Source organism: Myodes glareolus, chromosome 26 (genome assembly GCF_982192425.1).
Source record: "Myodes glareolus chromosome 26, mMyoGla1.1, whole genome shotgun sequence".
NCBI classification, from domain to species: domain Eukaryota; kingdom Metazoa; phylum Chordata; class Mammalia; order Rodentia; family Cricetidae; genus Myodes; species Myodes glareolus.
The window spans coordinates 26,369,475-26,379,758 of NC_142051.1; the positions used below are offsets into that span (position 1 = coordinate 26,369,475).

The 10,284-nt window shown below is 34.7% G+C and overlaps 1 long non-coding RNA gene across 1 annotated transcript; it reads left to right on the forward strand.

Annotated features, from left to right (window-relative positions):
* Window positions 1-872: 872 nt before the first annotated feature.
* Window positions 873-1,635, forward strand: LOC125389882 (uncharacterized). The gene is made up of 2 exons (XR_007228556.3): window positions 873-1,010; window positions 1,328-1,635. It is a non-coding gene; the product is annotated as an uncharacterized LOC125389882 (long non-coding RNA).
* Window positions 1,636-10,284: the final 8,649 nt, after the last annotated feature.

Consider the following 10,284-nt stretch of genomic DNA (forward strand, 5'->3'; position numbering starts at 1 on the left):
TCTGAAGGAAACACACATCTAAAGCATAAAATCTAATACTCACCTGTAAGAAAAATATACAATGTCTGCCTTTCTGCATCTGAGTTACATCACTCAAGATTATTCTAGAGAAACTGTTTTCCAGAAAAAATAACAAGGCTGATACACATGTAAACCCACAGTTGTTATGACAACATTTACAAGAGCTGCAGAAGTTCAATCCAGACAAAATCCCACTGTGATACTGGGACATTGGGCACAAAGTCACACCCTGAGCAATAATCTATTTGCAATTGATAGTTTCTGGGGCAGGGAAAATAAGTTCTCTTCAGTGGAGTGACAATGAGTTTATCAACCAGGGCAGGTCTCAGGCTTAGGAGCAATTGACCAAAATAAAACAGACTATGTGCTTCTTTCTTTCTTTCTTTCTTTCTTTCTTTCTTTCTTTCTTTCTTTCTTGCTTGCTTGCTTGCTTGCTTGCTTGTTTTCTTGCTTCCTTTCTTCCTTTCTTGCTTTTTTAAGAGATAGTAAGAATATGAAATGGTAAGAATCAGAGGAGGATCTTGGAGAAGTTGGGGAGGAAAGAATATGATCAAAATATATAAAAGTTTTTCTGGGGGTGGGGGGAATCCGAAGTAAGACACCTCCAATGAGCATGCAAAGAGTAGGCTTGAATGGTGTCAGATAAGCCTGAGCAGTCAGACAGACACGGTGTTGAGCAACGGACTATTTGGAACACAGACATCAGTACAAACGTTCCGCTGGTTGCTCATTTACCCAGAGAAGCAAACATGCAAAGCTTGCCAGAGACACTGCAGTTTGAACATTCTGCTTTGTCTTTAACGATCACCCTAGAAAGCAAATGATTAGCCAAGTTTAATTTTCACAGAGCACTGAGACTATTTAAACACAGTAAGATTTATCCAAAGTATAACAGACTCCTTAGCTCAGACCCAAAGTTGTGGCTCTTCTTTATTTGTTGGAAAAATTCTTCTACATGGGCTTCTTCCAAATGGATAAATAGACTCACTGTGAGTAATGTGGTTTGTTTTGTGCATAGCATGCGCTTTTACAAGAGAAGAAATCTTCCACAGTAGAAGTGTATCTTGTTGAAATGAAAGTGTAGTTGGTAATTAAGAAATCGTATTGTGTCAGCAGCAGTGACTGTCAAAATATCAAAAGTCACAAGGTACAAAGTAGAAGATTTTAGAGCTAGAGATTCAGGGAAATTATAAACAGTCAAGGATATGAATAAGTTTTTCTTAAGCACATTGTGTGTGTGGTACCCTCATATATTTTAAAACTTAAAAAGAAATAACTTGCTCAATTTTTTCCCATCTCTACCCAGGATAGAATGCTGACATCTTTCTCCAGGGAAAGTTCTGACATTTTGCTGAAGCTTTGTATGAAGAGGATTCCTCCTGTGGTCCTGAAATGATCTTCCATGGAAAATAAAGAATCAGATGTCAAATAACTTGAAAAAAAAGTTCTTATCAGTTTTATTACTTAGTAGTCATTCTAACTCTGACTAAATTCTTCAGACTGAACATGTGTAAGATTACTTCAAACATGTAAAATAAGCAAAACTATATTACCAATGTATTCATTGATTCTCACGTCAAAGGAGTTATGGAAATAAAACTTGCAAAAATATGATCAATTTTTCTGTGAATTTGAATAAGATTCTGAAGAATTCAGCCTGGATTCTGAAGCAACAGTAAACTTATTGAACAATGAAAGGAGTTGTTTGTGTGTGTACATACATGTACACATGTCTGTGAATTTATGCACATGCTCTGTCAGTGTCTACAGTGAAGGAACTGTAGATAGGAATGAATTAAAGGTACATAAACATGGTTAGCTCAAAATTTTCACATCGAATCAGAGCATATCTCCTGGCTAGCTTTTGACAAGCTAGAGTCATTTGAGGAGAGAAAAACTCAATTAAAAATGTATCTGTAAGAGTGGCCTATGGACAAACCTTTGGTGCATTCTCTTGATTGATGGGTGATATTGGTGAACCTATCCCATAGATGGGTGGTCCTGAATGGTATAAGAAAAAAAAAAAAAGACGAGCAAGCCAGTAGACAGCACTCTTCCATGACTTCTACAGGTCATGTCTCCAAGTTCCTGCCTAGAGTTCTTGATCTGAATTCTCCTGGTTACTGACTGTCACTTGTGTGATAAGTTCACTTTGAAATAACCCCTACACAAGAAACTATAGGCACCTGAGAAAACCTGAGACAGGGAGAGTTGATCTTCCCCAGGGAAGAGCACACTAATAGGTTATCCAGTGCCAAATGGTCAACCCTGAAAACATACAAACAGACTGAACGGGTTGTATTTAGGGATGAATAAGCATGTGAGTACACATATATGAATATAACAACAGTTAGTGAAAGAAGAAGGTGTGAATTTGAAGAATAGTGGGTAGGGGTATATACAAGAGTTTGGAGGGAGTAAAGGGAAGGAATAATGTGGGTTCCACCGAATCTGCGCTTCCCTCCTCCTGCACGGATTGCGCGCCTTCCGTACCTCGCCATGAGCTTGGGCAAGGGTCTAGGGGTTAAACAGAGACAAACACACACACACACACACACACACACACACACACACACACACACACACACAGAGAGAGAGAGAGAGAGAGAGAGAGAGAGAGAGAGAGAGAGATCTGGGTCATTTGCCAAAAGGTAAATGCCAAATTTATTTAGTTTCCTCCAGGTTAAATACTCTTTTCCCCAGAGGAGCAAACTCCCTCCCAGCCAGGTGTGAGAAGACAGCTCAACCAGCCTGGTGCCCCTGAGGAATTCCTCCGCAGGGAGGGGGTGCTAGCAAGAGCAAGGCGACAGACAGTTAGGATAGGTTTAGGCACCGTGGGAACCCTTCTTTCTAGGTGGGAAATTACCATATCAAAGATAAAACGAGGCACAAGACTAATCCACTGGGCTGGTAGAATGTAGCACAGGAGCTGGCAGGAAGCTTGGTTGGTAGGCGAAAAACAGTCCTAGCATCTTGCGTTTTAGTGCCTCAGGGAACAGGGGAAAAGACAGGGATCCGACAGAATAAATGCTGAAATTATATTATAATCTCAAAATAAAAAATTAAGAATGATTTAAACCCTTTTTAAGTTGCTCTTGATCATGAGGATTTAATCACAGCAGGTGGACTCTAAGACTGCATGGCTTTCTGAATTCATGAACATGGCCACTGGGAAGTTCAGGCTACTTGGAGCTACCTCAGAAGCCTGGCACAGTGGCTCAAAGGTCCTCATTCTCAGATTCCTTTTATGTTCCAATCTCATGCAAAATTAGACAATTTCCTTGGAATGCCTTAGCTTTCTTCCATTCTCCAAATTTTGATGTAAGCTTTGGGGTCGTCAAACTGAGAATTTCCAAGAACTACACAAGTAATTTCTAGAGGGACATATTCCTTTTGTTATTTTTCCTAACATCCCTCTGCTTGAGGTGTTCTAAGCTGCCCCCCCCCCCCCGCCAAATACTTCTATTTTACAAAATACTTCTATTTACGGTCCCCTTCTGAAACCTTGTGAATAGAATACAACCTAGGGGCACCTAAGAAGAGTGTCTCAATGAGGGAGTGTCTACATTAGTTGTGCCCATGGGCATATCTCTGGAGGAACTGTCTTACTGACTTGAAGGGAAAGTAAACTGAGATGAGCACAAACAAGCATTTGAGGATGCATGCATTCATTTTTTTTTTTTTTTTTTTTTTTTTGCTCTTTAGAGTGGATGTCTTACGCGTAGCTGACTCAAAGTTCCTGTCTTGATAACTCCATAGTGGTGAACTTTAAGGCGGAATTAAAAGTTTAAACAGCTTGTGCTCTCCTCCAAGTTGCTTACTGTCAAGGAATTTTATCATCAACTAACCTTTTTTTAAAAAAAATTATCTTATGTGTTTTGGATATTTCCTGTATAAATGTATCTGTATTAAGTTCACTTCTGGTGTTGACAGAAGATGGAAGATACCAGGGGATCTCCAAATGACTATGACCTGCCATGTGTTTCTTGAAAAATGATCCCAGGCCCCCTGGAAGAACAGAGTAAGTACACTTAATCGCTGAGCCATCTCTCCAGCCCCTAGAAGCTAATCTTGCTGAGGCGCTCTTCTCAGTGTGAAGTACTTGGTAAAAGACAGAAAAGTAAAAAACAAAAAACCAAAAGAACCACAAGTTGATAGTTTTATCAACTAGTTTTATCAAATCATATTACAGACTATTTCATTTGTAATAAAATTTAATTGTATTTACCTTTACAAATTGCCTAATATTTTATACTTTTCTTGACATGATAAATTTATAGTTACTAGATACATGTATATAACATACTTTTTAAAACTAACAGCACAAAGAAGTACGTATTAGCATATTGACATTGTTAATTGTTACTAAACTTTATCCTTGTTTTTTTTATTTAACAATTCACCAAATATGAACTGCGTGTTTTGGGGGAATATGTGCATTCTTGTAATATTCTGAATTCATAGATGTATATCTTCATCACTAAATATGCTTTTCATTTAATAAAAATAAAATCATGCCTTAATAGACATTTACCTCATGTTAGTAGCATCACTAACAATTGATATTTTTTGTTATCTACATATCCTTTGTCCTTTTTCTTCTTTTTTATTTCATGGATTACTTTTGTTAAATAGATATATTTGTATGCTTTGGAAGTTGGCTTGCTTCTATTACTATTTTCTTCCTTAATTTAATCCTTTTCTTTTCATTCATTGTCCCAAGGAGCATAATTAACATTTTTGTTTAAAATAAGTTAACTTGGATTAATAACTTATTTTCCTAAATATGTAAAGACTTTGCTCCTCCTTCTTTATGTCATAATTACATAAACATAATAAATATAAGTTTCTTTTCAACAAAAGTGAATTTATAATTACTAACATGATACTACCTATGAAAATAAACAAGATTAAGACATAATTAAAATGAGTTTATATTATCATAATGAAACTATTAGTTTTCATGTTTTTAAATATTCATTGTTTGACTTAAATTTTCATTAAATATTTTATTTGAGACTGAATATAGTCATATAGGGTAAGGATAGAACAGATTTGATAGCAGCTAACTCTCCCAAATTTCCTTTATCTGGGAATGTCCTAAATTTTGCATCAAATATGAAAGTGATTTTATCTGGGTATAAAATTCTTGGTTTATAAGTTACAATTGAGGTTGTTATCTCATTGTCAATTCGTTTCAGCAGTCTTTGAGCAGTTAGCTAGTAATCTTTTTATAGTCCTTTATTGTCTTTTATAGTCCTTTATAGTCTTTATAGTCCTTAAATTACACATTATACATTCTGTTGCCTTTGTTAAGACTTTTCTTTGTTTTCTTTTTTTAAATTTTTCTAATATGTGTAATAAGTGTCGTTTTGTGACTTTGTACTTCAGTTTTACTATTGATAGGACAATATTGTAAAGTAAATATATACAGTTTTTTAAAAGTATTTTTCAAGTATTTTCTGCTTTTTCTCTTTGCCTTCTTTTTATCAAACTCTTACTATATGTATATATGTATATTATATGTATGTTATATATGCATGTATGTTGGTATGTTTGCCAGAGCACTGCACACATCTCAAGCACTGCACTTCGTTTCTACATTTCATTTGTTTCTATTCAAAGAATGTTTGACTTGTATTTATATTTTTTCAAGTTGAGAGATTGATTTTCTAATATTTTACCTCCAGTGAATTTCCAACTGACTTATTGTATTTTTACTGCAGAATTTCTGTTAAATATTTTTCCTAATTTAAGTCACTATTCATTGCTATTATTTTTTTATATTTGATCAGATGTCACTGTGATATCTCTTCAATACTTTGGCAAGGTTTTATATCTTTAAACATTTACATATGTATTATAAGTAACACACACACACATATATATATATGACACATATATGCATATATAAATGTATATGTGTAGAAATCTCAGCAATCTCTTTGGAACACTCTCTCTTGGTGGCATTTCTCCTTATTGTGCTTTCTTTTCTAGTTTTCTGGCTTATTTGTAGTTCTCATACATTGTATTTTATTGTGTTTTTTCATAAAACTATATATCTTGGACAATGTATCAATTCAGTGTATGATTTAGCAACTATCTAACATTTTTCTGTTATTTCTATTCCTCTGATTTAGTACCGTTGCTTATTGTTTGGAAGTCTCAATGACCTACTTTCGCAGCTTCCTTATTCCCCACAGTAAATAAGGACCTGGACATTCTTTTTGGTAGCTTTTGTTTCTTTATTTTGTTTCCATTTCTTTTATTTATATTTTTAGCTGAAATTTTAGGGTTTATCCATCACTCAGTATAGTTAGTTGTCTGTCAAGGATTGTTGAGATTTACTTAAATCCCTTGATATGCTTTCTTTAGAAACCATTTCCGTAGGATATGTGTGGGAAGGCTCACCTAAAATCTTACACATTTTACTGGTATATTGTACTTTCTGATTGTGTGTTATTTGATGTCTGTCACAGGTTTCTGTTCACCTTCCTTGGTCATGTGCACAGCATTGTAGAACTTGCAGACTAACATGTTAGGTAGTTTCAAAGAGCCCAATTCTTGTACTTCACCTTGTTTACCTTAAGAATGCCTGATCATATTCCTAATTTTTCTAACTAAAATTCTAAACTTTTACATATAAGAGTTTGTTAGTAGTTCACATTTATCCTGCTAATACGCCATGTATCAGTTGACCTCTACTTCAAAAATGAATAAAAATTTAAATGATATGAGTCATTGATTATTTCCTTAAAATTGCTTATGCTATTATTACTGCTAATAAGAATAGGTAATTTGTTTTCATATTCCTTTCAACTGCATTAAATTTCTGGAATTCTTATTATGACCTTGAACTAACCAAATACTTAACATATGATGTACTGTACAAGGTGTTTAACACATAAAAACATACATACATATTTATTAAGCATGTACCATAAAGATATATTTATGTACCTACATTTTTAGACTGTATGTTTTCATTGAAAACTTATTTTTAATTATTTTTATTGAGCTATACATTTTCTCATCTTCCCTCTCTCCATTCTCCTCCCCTTCTGCCATCTCCCATGACATCCATATTCCCAATTTATTCAGGAGATCTTGGCATTTTCTCCTTCCTATGTAGAACCATGTATATCTCTCTTAGGGTCCTCTTTGTTTTCTAGATTGTCTGTGGTCATAGACTACAGGTATCTTTTTTTTGTTGCCTTCTGCCTAGAAGTCATTTATGAGTGAGTACTTATTATATTTGTCTTTCTGGGTCTAGGTTGCCTCCCACAATATAGCATTTTCTAGATCCATCCATTTGCATGCAAGTTTCAATACTTTTTTTAACCACTGTATAGTACTCTGTTGTGTAAATGTAACACATTTTCTTTATCTATTCTTTGGTTGAGGGGCATCTAGATTGTTTTCAGGTTCTGACTATTACAAATAATGTTACTATGAACATAGTTGAGCAAATCAGTCTCTATTGTAATATTCCATAAATGGTAGTCATTGAATCCAGTGAAGTTTATAAGAATTGTCTGGTTACCTTAGTTCCTATGTAGCCTGAACTGCAAATTAATTTATTTATAACAAAATCACACAAATTTAGATTTCAAAGATTTTTCTCTGTAATATAACATCCAAAAATATACAAGACATGCCAATTCTCACCAACAGTTGCTTCCACTCTCTCTAACTCAGTTGCTGCTAGTTTATAATTTGTTTCAAGAATGAATGGTGTCTGTTTAAGCTGCCTGTCTTAAGCAGGCACATTTTTGCCCCAGAAGAAAACTTGCAAAACACACAATGTAAATCAGTGTAATGCAGGGACTGTGGAGAGCTTCTTCAATAGCTTATTTGCTACAACTGGAGACTTTCTTCTTTTCCAATCAGCAATTTATCAAGATTATTAATTTTTCCTTGGTAAATGACACTTTAAAATATTTATAGACATTTCCTGAGGGAAGAAGAGGGTTGAGTATAGTTTTGGCCTATATATCAAGACATTATCTTTTTCATACAGTTGTGTGTGTGTGTGTGTGTGTGTGTATGTTTGCATGTGTGTGTACATGTGTGTTTATATGTCAGGGTATATATGTGGAGGTCAGCAAACAACTTGTGAGAATAAGTACTTTTCTTTCAACATGTTTGTCCTATAGATCAAATCAGGCCATCAGGTTTGTAGAAGACTATTTTCTCAGCCATTTTTTTTCACCCAACACACTATTTTTTTAATGAGAAGTTATATTTGTATATTACTTGAGTAAAGAAAAAGATGAATATCTAGAATGAGCATGATAATTAAGACAATAAGAAAAATTGTTGGTGAATTAGGTCGGTACAAAAAATAACCAGACCAGCTCAAGAATAACAGTTATATTTTAATAGTTGAAAAGGAGAAACTCACGCTACAAGAATGGGAGGTCCAAATTCCAATCGGTCCAGAGGGCACTGCACAGAGAGAGTGCGCACCTGGATCTCCCGGTTTTTCTTCCTGGGGTCCAGGTCGCCATGCCCCAATTAGCTGTGATTGGTTAACAGTTTCCCCATCAAGAAATAATTTTAAAGTAATGTGGGCCTTAGAGTAAAGAGAAAATAAATTTAAAAATATATATTTTCTAGTCATTAATTAGGCACATTCTATGGTCACTTTGTATAAGAATTGTTAAAAGATGTCATGCAAAAAGGACAGTCAAGGAATTAAGATTTAAAATAATGCTAATTATAAATATTGGAAAGAGTTGGCAGGAAAGAAATGGCAAATTTTTGGCAAACACAAATGGGAGTTTGTGAATTATAATTGGGCAGAGTAATTGGCTAGATCAGTTGGTTGTCATGGTGGTTTGCAAATGTGAATTATATTTTAGAGTGTTCATGCTAACTCTGAGAATTACAAATGACCTTTTGTTCTGGCACATATAAATGAAAAGTTCACACAAACAGAAGATTTAATTATAAAAGGAAACACAAACATTCCTTTATCCCCCTGGTTTTAACCTAGAAAGAATTGCTATAAATCATAAAATGACTTCAATTCAATGCTTTTAATATATGATACCCCTAAATACAACTGAAGACAGTAATACCATGTTCAACATCAGTATATAGGAAAACACACTCAGTAGAATATAGGCTCAGACAAGCATTTGTTACACACGACTTAAAATACAATGAGATAAGGGAAGCAGATATTTTCTTTTCCTTTCCTTGTTCTCAAGTTCAGGAAGAGTGTCACACTTTTGTGAAATCAGGAGAGATGATGGCAGTTGGTAGTATCTTAACTCAGATTTCTAAAAGCGATCTGATGTTAATGATTTCCCCTCCCCTTTCTCTGTCTTTTTTCTATTCCTCCATTATCTTGGAAATCTTGGAGTTCTTCTCTGCTATATGTTTGCACAGTCACAGTTATGGAGACTTTATTTTCAGTAATGATAGTTGACTTTTGAATTCAATCGTCAGAAAGTCCACATAGCCATCAAAAGTTATTTAGTTTTTTTTTTCTTTATTCCTTAGTGTTGACAGAAGAAATTATGGAGGGCATTTTCTTTGTTTATGTATCCTTTGACAAACATTGTATGAACAGCATGTTGAATGATGGCATAATCACAAATTTTTGTCACCACTGATATTTTAAGTTGAAATAATTCTTTAGAAATAGATGTTTCATCCAGTGTAAAGTTCTGAGATTCTTAAGCAGACGGGAGCTGCACCAAAGCACAAGAATGTCGAATGCATAAACCAATAAAACCTGGTGGGAAGTGAACCTGGTTTTCATAAGATAAAGTCATGCTTGACTCTTTGTAGGTCTTTGGGTGGATTAGTGAGGGCAAAGGGATATATATGTTATATAGAAGTTGTTTAGGTATAGGCAAAATTCTTCCTCAAAAGACTCTTGATAGGAATGTGAAATCATTATGAAATTGAGGTAGGAATGGATAGTTGTTTAATGATGGATAGGCAGTTAGCTTAGTGTCAGAAAACAGGTATGTGCAGGCATTCTTCTAGATGGATAAAAATAAATAGGAAAATCCTCTACAGATTGCTGCTGGGTGATCTGTTTATTTAACCTAATCTGGGGGAAAGAGGAAAACCAGAATTCCCACTATCCGTATGTTCTGGACACCTTCTGAATAACATGATAAAATGCCATTTTAATGGCTGTACAGCTGTAGTAGATTCTCCAGAGGCAGGGAGTGGGCTGAGAAGCTGCATACCTATGCAAGAAAGAGGTTAAGGACAAATAATCTAAATTCTTAATATATTTGC